The sequence below is a fragment of the Rhinolophus sinicus genome, linkage group LG03 (genome assembly GCF_036562045.2).
Source record: "Rhinolophus sinicus isolate RSC01 linkage group LG03, ASM3656204v1, whole genome shotgun sequence".
NCBI lineage: Eukaryota > Metazoa > Chordata > Mammalia > Chiroptera > Rhinolophidae > Rhinolophus > Rhinolophus sinicus.
This window is the reverse complement of record NC_133753.1, coordinates 141090575-141107979: the sequence shown is the minus strand read 5'-3', so window position 1 is coordinate 141107979 and position 17405 is coordinate 141090575. Positions and strand designations below refer to the sequence as shown.

General features: G+C 32.7%; 1 long non-coding RNA gene across 1 annotated transcript; it reads left to right on the top strand.

Moving 5' to 3' along the window:
• Nucleotides 1-451: 451 nt before the first annotated feature.
• LOC141570410 (uncharacterized) lies at nucleotides 452-8188 on the top strand. Its single transcript, XR_012494415.1, has 5 exons — nucleotides 452-538; nucleotides 1224-1288; nucleotides 4491-4596; nucleotides 5183-5337; nucleotides 7442-8188. It is a non-coding gene; the product is annotated as an uncharacterized LOC141570410 (long non-coding RNA).
• The last annotated feature ends 9217 nt before the right edge of the window (nucleotides 8189-17405 follow it).

The window sequence follows — 17405 nt, the reverse complement described above, 5'->3', positions numbered from 1 at the left end:
AGATAGCAAAATTGGAAAGGCCTTTGTAAAGGCCTGTATAAATTAGTATACATTTTGTTCACTTTTAAATATAATAATAATCATAATCATAATAATATAATAATATTGATGATAATAATAGAAACTTCTAGCCTTTTTATGAATTTATGGTGTCTCTGGGGGAGAAAACCCCCAAAAAGTGTAATCAAAATTTTAATGAGACTTCAAACCTTCAAGATACTGTCAAAGAAGCTGCTCCCGTCCCTTAGTTTTAAAAATGAATTGAGAAATGTGAAAGCTTAGAAAAAACAAAATATAGGCTGGCAGGAAGAAATTCCATCTTGTTGGGTCTCTGAAACAGCGGAGGATTGAACACTTATAAACACGGTACCTTGAGCAATAGTTGCCTTATGGCTTGTAGTTTGAGGCCAAGAATAGCATGATAAACTTAGAATGTGTTTATCTCTTGGCAGCTTCACTTTACTTGCAAGCTGGGAGGGACAAAGACCAACAATTTTCCACCTACAAAGTGCTTCTAAGCTGGCAGGCAGCTCAGTGAGTAAGTGAACTTGAACCTCCAGAGCATGACTACTCTCAAAGACAGATGGACAATTTTGGAAAGGGGGATGATTCAGCCAGTATCTCAAGGCATTTGTGGTTACAATGTCCTGTAGTTGGGGGTGTGTGTGTGCAGGGGGGAAGCTTTAATTTGGAGAATTCACATACGTTTAGTACTATTTTAAGAGACAAACAGTATGTGTGCAAATTTTTATAATTCCATGTTCTTTGCTAGTTGAAAACAGGTAGGAAGGAGGCAGCATTTTAAGAACCTGAGCTTTCTCTCCAAGATACACAAAGCTAAACAATTTTTCAAACTACTAATTTTATTTTGTTATCTTTTTTTTACTTCTTTCATAACAGTATTATGTCTGCTTACTTCAATGGCTTAGTGTCAATTATTTAATGATTGATTATAATCCCAGGTAGATTTTTATGTTTCATTTTCAAGTTGCTTAATTTAGGATTAGTGTTAATTTTACAAAGTATGGTTGGGAAAAGAGGAGCTTGGGTGTTGTATTTTGAAGACTAAGCAAAGGAACTTCTTGTTACAAGGTTTGAGACATCTGCTCAAGTTGGGTTATTTGTGTAGTAGGGGTGTTATGTTTCAAATTATGGAGATACTTTGAGATCATAAAACAAAACTCTTTTTAACTCACTGGATTCATATTTTTTGCTTTCAACAGAATCCTCTTCTGCTTCAACACACAGCTGATTACCCCGGATTATTCTGAATCCTAGGAAAGTAGAGGTAAAGTCTTTTGGTATTGGAAAAGCACATTTTACGAATACAGTATGGTTCTGATTTTGCAACAACTTGGGAAGAAATAATTTATATTATCAGAAGGAATGAGGATGATTCTGCCCTTTTTCAAACCATTCTCTGATCAAACAGAGATATTATAAAGTAATATTGTGGGAATTAAATGTAATCAGCTGTTTATCCAATGCAAGAATTTCTGTTTGAAATTTGTTTCACGTGGAATAACATAAAATGATTTTTCATACATTTTTTATAAGTTATTAAAAAGTAGATTTGTGAAGAGAAAAAGCAATGACCAAAATACTGAGAAACGCTAAAAGTAGGTTGTAAGTAGTTCTGTGAATGACTCATCATGATTTCTTCCAGACAGTGGCAAATTAACATGTTTTACACCCAGAGAAAATTAATGCAGTTGAGCCTGCCAAATTCCAATTCCTTTGCCTTGCCACATGTCCAAAATAATTGTTTGTTTCCCCCCCAAAAGGGTTCCCGGTGGACCTCCACCATAGCTCATGCTGAAGTGTAAGTCCTGACAAGAATAGCTATTTTTTTCACCCTGCACCTTGCAACCCTTAATTTATTGAAGAGATCCAGCCCAATCCAGACCAGTATTATTATCTTTTTGCCTTTTATTGTGCACCCTGAATATTTCACTTGTTCTTTTTAAATAACACCGCTACATGGAAAACCAACTTGATTAAATATTTTCTGATAGTAGATATCTAAGTTTTACAAACATATCATTGGTGAAATGGCAGAAATTTTACTAAACTGATTTTTCTCTTGAGAACAACTTAGTATATCTATTCTTTAAACTTTACATGTTTGTTAAAGCTTCAGTTTGAATTAATAAGTGATCACATGATCAGACACATGGGATCTTGCCGAGTCCACTGTAACTGGAATCAGAACTGACATAAATCCTCTTTGCTGTTAAAGATGAATCAGTCCCACCTAGAAAGCAACTATATTTAAGTGAAATTTGTCATTCTCATTGCCAAATATCACTCTTTAAATGTCAATGTTTTAAATACTATTACATACATTTCATGGTATCAGAATTGCATGCTTGTTGAAAGAATCCATAAGTAAAGGTACTTCTGTCTTGTCTGATTTTCATAACACTCATTGCCTTCTTTTCTTTCTTGCCTTCCTATACAAATATTGGAGAAGCTACAGCATCATTACAAATGATACTATACCCCAAAGGAGAAAACTGTTCAAATTGAGTCAGAACCCAAGGGGAAAAAAGTAAGGCAAGGTAATTCTAAAAAGAATTCTCAAAATATTTGTCAATGACAATAATGCCAGAATTGGAAGTCAATAATTTAGCCCCCATACAGATGTTCTAGATGCCAGAATGTATTCTCATAAAGGAAGGAATGTTGTTGATGATTCTTATGAGCACACAGTCCTTAGAAACAAACATTCTAATGGAGAGAGATACAGAGTTAGGAATTGATAAAAGGAAGGTGGGTCAGAACAGAAAAATAAGTGCTTCTCTTCTTTGAAAAGGAGAAGGCATACATGGATGCTGTCATGGCCACTACACATTGAGATGAGGGGAAAACAATGCCCATGTTCTGTAAACATGCAATATTATCCAGGGAGAGAACATAAGATGAAAAACGTATTATCACGGCAATAATTCCAAAAGGATCCTGACCTGTTAGCAAAAGTGGACTTCTGTTATCTACCAAAACATTAGTTTGTTGTTTCTAGTTTTTATTTGTCATATCCTGGCAAAAACACAGGAGCTTTGAAAAATCTGAAAACATTAGACAGAAAAGGCTTCTTCTCTCCTCTGTGCCAGAGGAGACATTTACCAACTACCTCTTAATTTAAAAGGGAGAATCTGTTCCAATGAGACTAAGTGAGATGACTAGAATGTAAACTATTACTGTATAGTACAAAAAGCCACAGAACACTTTCCATTAAAAATGTCTTGCTGCTGAACAAATGTAGCTAACTCTCTTATTTTAGCCCCTATTGCCTGCTCACAAAGACCCCTCATGTTACTTTGAGATCGTCCTTTCATTACATTGAGGCCAGGATGTCTTCATTTATGTATGAAGAGAAACTTAAGTCACTGAAGCAGACTGAAAGTTTGGCTCTGGACCATGCCATTGAAGGACGTTCAAATGTTTACCAATGCTTTTCATTGGCTGCACGGTACCTGCACCTGTGTTTTATGCTAAGAAAATATTTCCGTCCCTGGAAATATTGAAATTGCTTAAATTCAAAACACAGAAGACAACTCTACCTCTGTGGTAAGGACCCGATTATTCCAACTTTGTATTTCAATCCAATTTTAGCTTCTTCCTACCCACTTTTTCCCACATGCTCTTCCTACCCTCTCCCCTGCCTACATTTTGGCTATTACTCTGCTCAACAAGATTAGCACAGGAGTAGCCAACAGATAAAAGAGATAAAGCAATCCAAGCATTTCATATAGAAATCCATTCTCTTTCCCATTGTGCATAATGATCTAAGATTAAAATCAACCCCAATTTTAATTCTTATGAGTTTGAATTCCTAATATGAATTATGTTCCCTACTACTTTTCTCTGGACTTAAAATTTATCAGGTCAATCCCTGAAAGTCTACTCACTACAAGCAATTGAAGTCGATGCTAATTTGTTGAAGGTTATGGTGCACTTTTATTTGCTAAACTTTAAAATTACAGACATCCATATTGGTTAAGATAGTTCCACCATCTTTTAAAAATTTCTGCAAAGTTTTAGTTGACCATTTTTCAATTTGTCTTCAAAACAGCACCTTAAAGAATGCTCTATTTCTCTCTGTCCCAATAGAAAAACATACACATGAAAACTATATCCACCAGGAAAAACCTTCATAAAGAATACATTTACATATTCATAATGAATATAGCTTTGAATAATTATTTGTATACATTCTTAAAGTATCTTATATAGAGAGTCTCATGAACAGGTTGTTATATCCCTCCGATTTTCCCTTTGTCTGCTCTGCCTCTTTTACTATATCTTATCTCAGGCTCCTCTTTCAATGTACATGAATCTCTCCCTCTGTGCCTCACACCAAACACCCCTTTCAGTCTGTCCCTACGTAAGATGACCAAACTTCCTGGTCCTGAACATTCCTGGGTTTTCATTTGTGGTAGCTACAATAATGTCTGTTAATTATTTCAGTGTCCCCTTTTCCCTCTCAGATTCTGATGTGAGCAGTATCTTTTGACGTCCTTCCTCTCTTTTGAGTCCTCCATCCCTGTCATCTCCAGTCTGGGCTTTGCTGTGTGATGGCAGTCCTAGCTCCCAGTAGGTACTCTCTACTTTTTATCTCAGTTCCTTTAGTTTTATATAGTGACAAGTGGTCAACGGGAGACAAATTAAAATAACTGAAAACACTGTGCAGAAAATGAAATGATAATTGTCAAATAAAACTTTGCAGGAAACTCCAGTGGTGAATAAAACTTCTCTGTATAGTAAAACTTACTGTAAAATTGTTCAGAAGCTACAAGGAACAAGGAAATGTGAATAATTGGATTTTTATCAAATTGACCTTTGGAAAATTGTCTTTCAGGGAATGAATCTAGACCCGGGTAAGGGGAAGTATGACAGGAAGAAGGAGAAGTTTACACAAGCCCCTTGGATGACTGGGATATGCCCCTCTCAGAAAGCAATAGCACATCTAACTTAAGAGTCATTGTTTTAAATGCCTATAAATTAGACATGTGCAAGGGGTATAACATAAACTCATGCAATCTAAGATAGTGTACTGTCATTTAGTGAATGCTTAGTCTGAGCCTAGAACTACAGCTGTCCCATTTAATCTTCAGAATAACTCTCTAGGTTAGGTATTATTTTTTGTGAGGAAACTAATGAAGTTTTGCAATGTGTACAGGTAACACAGCTAATATGTGATGAAGGCAAGAAGGAAACCCAGGATGGCTGAACTTGGTAGCTGAGGTTCCCGATCATTATGCAAAGAAATCTGGGGGAATATGATGCAATCAAAGATAGCTATAAAATACAATATGTATATATGAGGTATATATGGTAAGTATGATATGTAAGCTTTAGCATTCACTTAATGATGCGAGAAATATAAGACTTGTAGGGAAATCACCATGGAAGAAGAAGGATAGTTTTGTGGGAGGGTGACATTTTTGGTACTAAGAAAATAGAGGAGAGGCAAAGAGAATTAAGCATTTCTTCATTTTGGTGAGGCTAATTATAATACATAAAACTCTTAGCACAATGTGTGGTATATTTTAAACATATTGTAATTTAAATGTTAAATAATATTAATATTTAGTATATTAATAATATTAAACACTAAAATACATTATTTCATATAGTTTAGTGCTATAACATGTTATAGGCTAGTAGGAAACCTAATTATGGTGGTTGAAATTTCCAAAAATAAATGTGGTTTTACAAAGATTTGCCAGCGTACTTTTGACAAAATTATACCTCTTCATTTCTGCAAGAATGGAATCAGGCTATATAGGCTTCAGTTCTTCCAGATGTGAATAGACATGTATTGATTGAAAGTGTTGTGACAAATATTGTCCCATGTGAGTTGCATGTTTTCAAACGCATAAGCACATGAATGTGTTTGTAGACACGTGCTTATGTAAGTGTTAGAAACAGAGCAACTTTTGTATTCAGAAACAAGTTATCTGGTAGCAAGAAGACGAATTCTTATTAGTATAGTTTTATCTGTACAGTTAATTAAGAAAGAGAGAAAGCAAGAGAGAGGCAGATGGAAAGGATTAAAACCACCTGAAACATTAAAAACAAACAAACAAAAATTTGAATTTAGATAATAATAGTTGAAGATGAAATGTCAAAACTTATTGGGGAATTACTTAAAGAGCTACTAAGTTTTGTCATGTGATATGTGTAAAACTGGAAAATAGAGCTTTTTTCTCAAAAATATTATACATATTTTCATACTATTGCTTAAAAGTAGAAATATGATAAAGTTTCTATTCATGTTTCCTTATTAATAAAGACTACCTTTATTCAACCAGAGAAACACATTTATCCCTTTTTAAGTAGGAGTAAATATTTTTTAAAAACCTAAAAAATTGATTGCTCGTTAAAAATTGTTCTGAATCTTTCATGACATTTTGCTTTTCTTACCACTAGTACAATAAAAGTACCTGTTTTTAAAACTCTAAAATTTCTCTTTACACATCAAGTGGTGGGATTTTGATAATTTAATTTAAATGAATCATAAACATACGGATTAGCTTTCATTGAATGACCCATGATATTAAAATTTAGGGCAAAATATTCTTGGCATAATACAGTTCAATTTGAGCTCATAAAAAAGTTTGAAAAATATTGATTCTGTATTGTCCAGTATTATAAAATATAACAGTGCATCCCAAATTGTGAGCAAATGAAAAATTTTCCTAATTCTTTTAAGCCTCAAGAACAATTGAAAGTTTAAATTCTACAAACATTATATTTTTGCATTCAATATTTCTCAAGCATCTTTAAATTGCTACATTTTGTCAATTAACTGAATTTATTTTACTTTGACTTGTTTAATAATTACTATAAGTACATTATTCATCTAATAAATAGCATTTATTGCTTTCCCCCAAGAGATTCATACGAATAACTACATATTTGGTGTAGAAAAATTTAAACACAGGAGATTTTAAAGAAACACGAGACAACAGAAATACCATCGAGGTAGAGATAACCATTGTTAACATGTAATTATTAAACATTTGATGTTTACAACAAATGTATGTGTCTTCTGGACAAATGTACAAATACAAATAGTGCGGCATCACATCAGAATACCTTAATTTATAGGAATACCACTATAAGTGCTTAGCAGAAAGGTATTAGAAATAATCAAAAGTATCAGAACGGTATCAGAAATAATCAAAAGTAAAGAAATGTCAGGCAAAGAAAGGAAGAAGGAATGAAAGAAATGAGACAATGATGGAAGTGAGGGAAGGAGGGAGGGGAAAAAAAACAGCGGTTTGCCAAGTTGAGGTAATTTACCTGCCATTCCCCCTGATAGCATTTAATCTGGAATAATCATGAAATGGAAGGGGCAAATCCATTGTCTTAGATTCTGATTCCCATTCTAGGTAGCTGTTGTTTATGCTTTGTGTTGTTTGTTTGTTGTTAGGGACTTGCCTGGAGCAATTCTGTGGAGTGTCTCCCTCATGGTGTGCCACCACTGAAGACTCTTCAGAATATTTTTAAATTATTATTATTTTTATTTTCTTCTAATCTGGCATCCTAGAAGTCATTCTTAGGTCAGTATATTTTAGTGGTCAGCCAATTATTGCTCAGATTTTTTTTTTAATACCTTGGGCCTGTGAACCATCTACTCTTTGCCATTAATCTGTATTTTCTAAAGCCAATATATCATGTTCATTTATGTAAATTTCTAAACAAAATATTAACAAATAGAATACAGCAATATATAGATCAATGTAATTTGCCAATTTAACAAAATATAGGAGAAAAACAAACATATTATTATATGTATAGATGCAAAAAAATCATCCGATAAAATTCAATTCTCATAAATATAATATTGAGCAAAATAACCAGACATTGAAGAATGCCTCCTATATTATTCCTCTTATACAAAGTTTTATAAATAGATAAAATTCAATTATGGTGTTTATGTATAAAAATTTATTTGCTAAAACTATAAAGAAAGCAAATGATTACCAAAAAATTGGGTTAGGAGTTACTTTTGTGAGGCAGATGAAAGATGCAGGGGTTTCTTTTGGACTGGCAATGTTCTATTTCTTGACCAGAGGGGTGGCTATGAGTGTTCATTTTGTGAGAAATCATTGAGCTTTACAACTTTGTTTTGTACTTTCTGTATGTTTATTTTACAATAAAAAACTTATATTCATTACATTGATTGCAGTGATGGTTTCCATGGAGATTATATATATATATATATTATATATGTATATGTATGTGTGTGTGCGTATATATATATATATATATATATATATATATGTATATATACGCACACACACACACACACACACACACACACACACACACATATATACATACATACCAGGGTGCCAAAAAATGTATACGCATGACTTGTAATCATCTTTTTTTATCGGTATATATTAAGTATTACAATTTTAATACAGTTTTTTTCCTTACCTAAAATGTGTGTACATTTTTTGGCCACATATATATATATGACAAAACCTATCAAGTTATACACTTGATAGATAGTTTAATGTATATCAGTTATAAATAATGCAATGTCAATTACACAGCTGTAAAACTATCTTTTAAAAGGAACCAGTACTAAATGTTGAGTGATAATCATAAGATTTTCAACCTTAAGATATAAGCTTTCAGGCCTCAAAATAGACTTTATCTCTCTGTCTGGTATCTGCTTTATTTTGTAGGTGGGAAGAAAACTTGAACTGCACCTGGAAAGGCTGGGGTATGGAAAATTTTTCTTAAATACTTGATTAACACCTGCTTAAATATTTTTCTTTTCAATCTTTAATTAAACAGTTAAGGTAGGACTTTATTTCTAGATATATAATCAGACTAAGTCTGAATAACACTCTACAGCTGCTAATTTCCCTTTCCAAAGAGAGAGTTAAACACCAAAACATTCTTCACTTTTTAAAAGAAGCAAAAATCTCAGAATAGGAGATAAAAACTATATGTATGTGTGTGTGTGTGTGTGTGTGTGTGTGTACACACACACACAGAAAAAAACAATTGCAACAATATTTTTAATTCTGAAAATTAAAAATACATATTTTTCTCTCATTCTAGAGGACTGTTAAAAGATTCCAAAATAAAGTTTGGGTCAATAAAATGATAAAGTAAGAAGCTTTCCCCCAACATATCAACTGTTTGTATTACTTTAGACTATACATTTTCAATATCTAAAAACAGTAACATTAATGAAGTTGCCAAAGTCTAGTCTAGCCATCAGTAAGATATGGACTTTATTATATAACTCCCCAATTGCCTTCAGCATCTGTCAGTTTCTGAAAAAGGTATATAGAAGGCATTTATATTTCAAGTATATGAGTATAATACTACAGTTGATATTTATAACATATTTAGATCTATACTGTTTCTATAAACATTTTATTAATTTTTTTATCCCACTTTCTGCTTTGCAGAATTTTAGGGCTTTTTCTTCACTCCCTTGACTAGTTGATTTTCTTTTTAAATAGTGTATTGTACTGGGCAAAGAAAAAGAGGGAGAAAGAGAAAGGGGGAAGAGAGAAGGACCGGGAGGGAATGGAGGAGGCAGAGAAAAAATAAGATGGAAAGAATAAGGTGTCATCATAGCATCATCATAGCATCATGGCAGTTTTAACGTTAATGGTCATGGTTCAGCTAGATGGACAACACTCTGCTCATAACTTCAAATGTGTACTAGGATGACCAAGACCAATACTATCTATTCCTTGTGTATATGTAAACTGTCCCTTGGAAAGGAAGAGTAAGGTTACTCATGAGAATCCTTTTTTTGTGAGGTGATGAAGCACTCAATTCTGAAGTCAGACTGTGTGTGTTTGAATTGTTACTCCATCTCATACTTGCTATGTGACCTCAGGCAAGTCACTTAATCACTCTGTGCATCTATTTTCTCATGTGTAAAATAGGGATATTAATCAGGCATATTTCACAGGGTTGTCTGGAGGATTAAATATGTTCATGTATCAAAAGGGTTTACAACATTGCTTGGCATATGTTCTACGTAAATGTTTGGTATTATTAATTTTTTTACTGTTATTAAACCTATGTGATTGTTTCCATTGCTTAATAAAACAAGAATGGTGCAAAAAGTCATATTTTTATTTATTTTGAGTGCTCATTTCCTTAACTTTAAAACATCATCTGTCTCACCCAGGACAGTTAACCCAGAATTTAACCCCGGACTGTTAAATTCCTATATAGTTCCAAGAAGCTACATCACAACATACAATTTATAAAGGAGTTATTCTAAGAAATAGTGACTTATTCCATTACAGTACCTTAAATATATGCATGAATTCAGATATAAAATCCATTGAAATAATTGCATCAGACTTAAACTCTTCCAGTGAAAGAGTTTTATAATCTTTAGAATGAAAGCAACTTTAATAAATCATAAAAGAGTTCATAAACTTATCAAATCTTCCTTCGAAAGGTCTTTGGAATATTTTCTAAAATATTGACTTAATCCCATACTAACTTATTGATATAAATAGTCTCTACTAAAATATTAATTTTTAATTCCAAATGACATAATAGTAAATGAATTCCAGGTGATGTAATAGTAAATGTTATCATAAATTATCAGTATAATAACCATCCATCCAAATTATGAGTTATCAACATAATGCTTCAGTGAAGAGGAAAGAATAACACTGGAGCAGTCTTGGAATAGGTGAAACTATCTGGTTGTTGTCCCTTTAGACTAGTTTTAGTATTACCCTTTAGTAACCTGTAAAAACAAAGCATAAGAAAGCCTAATAATTTTAGGAGTAAGAAAAACATTAATAAAAAGTTAGACCATTAAGCAACATAAGAATGGATGAGAAAAGGAAAGCATTAATCATGCCCAAATGGGTCCAATTACTTCAATGAATAGTGTATACAATTGTAGTGGATACTGCTGGCATCTCACTGAGGTCCATCCAGTAGCAGGTACACCTATCATCGGTCACTGTGAGTGTTGGTTACTAATAGTTCATGGCTGCCCTCTTCTCTGGATAACTGACCTCACCACATGAGAGCTACCTCACCAAGGAGGTCCCATTCCACAACTCACACCAGGCACACCTAAAATTAGGTACGGCTTGAATCCTTTTCTTAGGGTCCACTTCTAGATAACCTCACCTAAGAAACCAATTGTTTTCATTTCTTTCTCAAAATCAATCAAGAGGAAATATATCTAGGATTTAAGTAAGCTACAAGAAGCATTATTTAAATATGATTATTAGTTCCTAGTAAAGTAATGAATCAATTTTTTCCTATCATTATTATTTCTACAAGAATAAAATAGTCTTTTTGTAGTGCTGGAACACATGGACTATCTACAAGGTCTTCCATGTATGAAAGTCTTAGAGAGAGAGTGTGTAGTGTGTGTGTGTGTGTGTGTGTGTGTGTGTGTGTGTGTTTCAGTCTGTCTTTGTGTCTGTGTTTGACTGTATGTGTGTGTTTGTGTGTACATATAGTACAATTTCTGAATCACTACAGCATATAATATACACACAGCATTTTGCTGTGTGACCAACTGATTGAAATCAACACATTTAAATGCGCAAATTCAGGAGAAAATGGACTAAAAAAAGTATGTCATCATTATTTCAAACCCTTTCAAAAAGTAAATTTTTACGGTTGCTATTCTTGATGGATCTAAGAGTTCTGTCAGTTGGATAGAATGAATTAAAAGTTACCTTTTCCAGACAACTAATATGCCCGAATGAATGTGGGCCCACTCCCCAAGACTTGTAACATATTCACAGATAACTTATAGGTGTCAAGTCAGTTCTCCAAAGGGTTTAACTTAGCAATGCAGTTTCTTTCATAATTTAAAATAAATTTTAAGAGTAAATTAAAGAAACTTCTGCTCTTTCACTATATTATCTGCCGAAATGTTAGAAATATGGATATTCTTAATCTGCATACTGTGTTTCCCTGAAAATACTACCTAGCCGGACCATCAGCTCTAATGCGTCTTTTGGAACAAAAATTAATATAAGACCCAGTCTTATTTTAATATGATATGATATGATATGATATGATATGATATGATATGATATGATATAATATAATACCGGGTCTTATATAAGACCGGGTATAATATAATATAATATAATATAATATAATATAATATAATATAAAATCTGGGAATAATATAATACCAGTTCTTATATTAATGTTTGCTCCAGAAGACGCAATAGAGCTGATGGTCCAGCTAGGTCTTATTTTTGGGGAAACACGGTAGTTATAATTCTCAAGAAGATTAATATTGTTGACATTTTGTAAGATCTATAATTTATCTAATACGTAAATTCTGTATTGATCTTGTATAGATTAACTCTCCCCCAGGTAAAAAGAAAAGGATGACAGACTAGATATTAAGAAAGCAAATGACAATCATGTTTCTTTGATTGCCTGTCTATTGACACATCAAATGATAAGCAATTTCTACACTTTTATAAATGTAACTCTTCCTACCTGCACTTATCTCTACCCCTCCCACCACAGGATTTTATTGAATGTAGCATATGGTCTTGTTGGTATACGCTCTGTTATTTGGGTAATTGGTGACTGATAGTAGAAGTCCTAAGGCAATTAGGGACTATAGGACATGAGAACAGAAAATAAGGAGAATGATTGAGGTTGTTTCCCATTTGGCTGAACCAGTACTCACTCCAGGTCTCTTTTCTTTCAACTCATTATGAATACAGCGTTATTGTGCATGTATGTGCAGGGAAGAAGGGATTACTTGATATTCGAAATATTCTAATTTCACTTAGTCTTAGTCTAACCTGAAAGTGAAAGATATATAGACCTTTTCAAACCTACTATATAGTGGCTAGGAAAGATCTATTTAAACTGAAATAAGAAAACACTCTTTGAATCTAAAATGTGGTGCTTAGAAACACCAGATAAACTGTGGAGGCTGGTACACAAAAGGGGAAAGAGTGATGATGGAGGACAGGAGAAGGAAGGGGAAGAGATTCAAACTGAGACAAATAGGAGAAAAAAGAAATCTAAACTTTGTCTAAAATTGTTGAGGCACACATAATCCTTAATATACCTGAGTTTACTGAGTATTACAGTATTTATGCTACAACTTAACAAGAAAAATGTTACTAGATTTCTGGAAGACTCAGCAGATGAGTTAAAAGTTGATGGGAGTTACAGGGTTATTAATAAAGAAATATCAAACTTCAAAGATTCAAAAAGAGAAGGAAAATAAGTCTAACTTGGAAGCTATATCATATTTGGCAAAAGAATGAAGACAAAATATGGCAAGTTATTTTTTTTTTCTCCAAATGAAATTTTCCCTTTCTCCAATTCCCTCATTTTGGTAGGTAACATTTTAGGAGTGTAAAAAAAAAAAGAAAAAAAAAATCATTTAAATTCATGACTTTAGAGGTTCTGGTTAAAAGAGTATAACACCCCACAATGCAGCTTCTCCAAACTCTCAAAAATATTAAAAATTACCCCTGAAAATATATTTAAAAACTCAAAAATTTTAAGAAAAAGATTACAACTGAAATTGAAGTTTGGGTGTCAATCTATTAGCAAATTCTTGAGGGAATTTCCATTAAAAACAAGATGGATGGAGACGGTTTATAAATAAGATCAATGAGCTATGTATGTTTAACTCCTGAAAACAGGAAAGTTGCTCAATTGAAATAAAATTAGAAAACCTTCCTCTCCTCTACTCATTCTAGTTCTTAACTCTGACATACAACAGAATTATAACCTAAAACTTAGGCATCCATTTCTCTACCCATAGATGTTTCTCCTGAGAAAGGGAATGTCCTTAAGTATTCTTCAGGCACTTCCACTTGGTGGCTAGACTTCGATAGCACAATCAGGCATGAAGAACATGGGCACTGAGAGTGGATTTTGGCACGCCGAGAGATACAAACCTACTGAGAGCCCAGACAGAAATCTCTGTGGAAATTTTAGCCAATCTTATATTGGGTTGATCAGTAATGTGCCAGAACCAAGCAGTGGAAGTAGGAGAATATTCTCGATTCACTGCAAGCGATCCATACCGGAAGAGAGCTTGCTGGCCACCTGGATGGTCCCTGTTAAAGTCCCTTACAACTGTAGAACTGAAGAGGCATTCAGTCAGTACCACAGTGGATGTTCAATGAAGTCAAAGGCAATAAGATATTTGTAAATATCAGATCTGAGATCTATTTTACACTAGAATGAATGAATAAATAGATAGATAGATAGATGATGGATCAATAGATTGATACCAACAATGGATTTATTATAAAATTTCAAAACAGAAACATTACCCTAGAAATCATGTTTATCAAATGTATTTATTACAAAACCAGGAAATTTAAAGAAAAACTCCAACAGCTTGTTATCTACAATAGAATGTAAGGAGATACTGCTGCAAGGAAACCACATGCTGATATTTAGAAAAACAGAGATTCTTCAGAAAAAGTATAAAAAAATAGCAAACTAGAGTTAATTTTTATTTGTATTAGTTTTATTTTTATTTTTTTACATGATATAGAACACGGACAGATTGAAAGGAAAAAAGATAACCATAAAACAGCTTTTCTTTAAAATCCTTTGAATATTAGGTTGGTGCAAAAGTAATGGCAATTTTTGCAATCATTTTTAACCTTTTAAACCTCAATTACTTTTGCACCAACCTAACACTAACCTCATCTGTGACGACTCAGAAAAATTTAGAACCAGTGGAATCCATGGTTAAAGAAAAAGAAAAGAAATTCTTCTACATGTCTTATTATAAACAACACTGGTACTTCCTTACAGTAAGTTCCATGGGTAAGAATTATTGGGACAGATTGAAAAAATTTAATTCACTGATTGGACATTTCTATCTCCTATTAGGGGAGTATAAATTATTTATTGATATTTTTTGTTCATGTTTTATAAAGTGTTGGGGTTTATGGGATGTTGAGAGGAGGCTTGTCTTTTTCAGAGTTTTAATCACTCATCTATTATTTGTGTTGAAAATATATGTTTCAGTTTATTGAGTACCTTTGTTTTCAAATTAATTTAATTAAGTTTTAAATCTTCTATACTGGACCATGAATTGTTTTTTGTCATGATTTTCCCTTTGGTTTAATTCCTACATATAAGGCATTCCTTTCCTCAGAGATCAGATAACTATCACCAATATTTGTTGTTCAGATTTTAATTTTTACATTAAATGTTTCAACCTGAATTTATTTTGATATATTGTGGAAGGTATGATCTCTTTTAATTCTATTATTGTTCAAATAAATGTCCCATCACTGTTAATTGAACTCTATCCTTCCTGATTTTAAATAGGAAAATTATCAGTCTCCAAGTATAATATATATGTATACAGTCCCTTCATGGTCCTGGCATGGTGAGAGGAAGAGTAATTAATGTGAAATAGGTCAAGAATATTCTCCATAACAATGGCCTATTCGCTCTGGAGAAGACTTGCTTTCTTTTTTGAAAAATGTATCAGACATTTTATTATCTTCCTTTCAAGTCTCCATTAGTTCTTTTTATTGTTTCTATAACGTTCCTTTCCTCTTCAAATTGTGTGTTTCCAAATTTTCCAAGATCATTGATGTTATTTCCTACAAAATCCTCAAGCTTTATATTTTTCTATCACATAGACAATAGAAGTAATGCTCCTCTCACATTTCTCTGCTTAAAAAACTTGTACACGAGTCTAGAATTTCCCAGCTTTAAAATGTTGCTGATTGTCAGTAGTAATGGATTATAATATATTTTATTATCTACTTCTCAGGAGTGAATTTTGAATGGGCTTTCAGTGATGTCTCTAGTATGGCCTTCTTTCCCATATATCTATTTTTTAAAAAAACTCTCCAATTCTATTTGATTGCCCCTAACTTTCTTGTGACATTATGCATTCTTTCCCAGTCTCATCATTTAAAAATTTTAGTCATTTAATGGATACCTGAGTGAGAAAAAGGGTGGAAAAAGAAGGCAGGCAGGATTAAGAAATAATCCAAATGTCGGTTAAAAATAGTTGAATTTAAAAAACAAATAAAATATCAGCTGACAAAACTTTTCAGTAACTCTAAATGCAGGAAAAGATTGAAGCACTATAATGGAGTATAAAAGCATGGGCTCTGCTAGCAAGACTCAAATCCAGCTTCTACCACTTATTAGCTTCATGACCTTGGGCAAGCTATATATTCTAAGTGGCATCATCTATAAATTAGGACAGCAATACCCGCCTGAGAGGGTGATAGCAAAGCTTAAACGATACTGAGTACATATACCATGTAGCACAGTACATCATAAATACCGTATGTTATTAAATATAAGAATTCTAGGATTGTAAGACACACCATTATTTTATCTACTATTAAGTAAGGGAGCAAAAGACTGTCAATTAAACTGTGACATAATGCCTTAATGACAGTCCTAAGTGACAATCCATCACACCAGCCCCTCGTTTGCTTTGAAATGAATTTCAGCTACACCAAGGTTCTTGGCAGTTTCTCATGCTTTCATTAGCATTCCTTTGAGTGTGATAGAAAATATTTGTGCACAAAGTCTGTAATAAATAATCAATAGAGTTCAGTCCTCTACTTTAAGGTTTTGTCCTTTTTTGATAACATAAAGCATTCATTTTGTTTTGTCTTTGCAAAAATAAAATAGAATTATAGTAATTAATCCAATAATTAATATTTCTGCATTAACACAAATTTATTCCACTGTTCTCTGATCTATGACTTTCTTTATATTCAATAACTTTACACTTAACTGTGAAGTAGTGTGTAATTCTTTTGATGACATGTGACAAGGCATTTAAACTCAGTACGTGCAGTCACACCAATGCATACACTTAAATGAAGTGATGACAAAGAATTGTGACCAAATTTGTATACGCCTAACAAAACTGTCATTGCCACTCTAAAGTGACTCTATGAGCTTATTAATTATAAGTTTCATCACAGTTTTAGAAATGCTAAAATATAAAATATACATTTTAGAATTGATGACATATACTCAGTAAATATTGTCAATTTGTGTTACTACAGATCATTGAGAGTAAAAGCTTGTGTTCATAAAAACCTCATACTCATTCAAATTTTTATTTTTTTAAAGGAATCAAAAAGAACATGTCCAGATGAGCAAACACTCAAAACATATACCTCCTACATACTATTTTTTATGAAATAGATTTCTTAAAAATTATAGTGTATAATAAACAATCAGTGGTACAGCCATACGATGAAAAAATATTTAGCAATATAAGAAGAATTATCAATTCACATGAAAAGACATGAAAAACCTACAATGCACATTCTAACTGAAAGAAGCCGATTTAAAATAGCTGCATACTGTATGATTCCAAGTATTTGAGCTTCTGGAAAAAGCAAAATGATAGACATTTAAAAAGG